Genomic DNA, 283 nt, shown 5'->3' on the forward strand with positions numbered 1-283 from the left:
AGAATACCAGAAAGATGTTGACTTGTGTTTTATTGACTATGCAAAGACATTTGATTGTGTGGATCATGACAAATTATGGATAACATTGAGAAGAATGGGAATTCCCGAGCACTTGATTGTACTCACGAGGAACATGTACCTTGACCAGGAGGCTGTCATTCGAACGGAACAAGGGGATACTGCATGGTTTAAAATCAAGAAGGGAGTGCATTAGGGTTGTATCCTTTCAACATATTTGTTCAATCTATATGTTCTTCAAATAATCCAAGAAGTTGGACTATAT

This window comes from Orycteropus afer, unplaced genomic scaffold (genome assembly GCF_000298275.1).
Source record: "Orycteropus afer afer isolate SDZICR_OR568_19922 unplaced genomic scaffold, OryAfe1.0 scaffold00235, whole genome shotgun sequence".
NCBI classification, from domain to species: Eukaryota; Metazoa; Chordata; class Mammalia; order Tubulidentata; family Orycteropodidae; genus Orycteropus; species Orycteropus afer.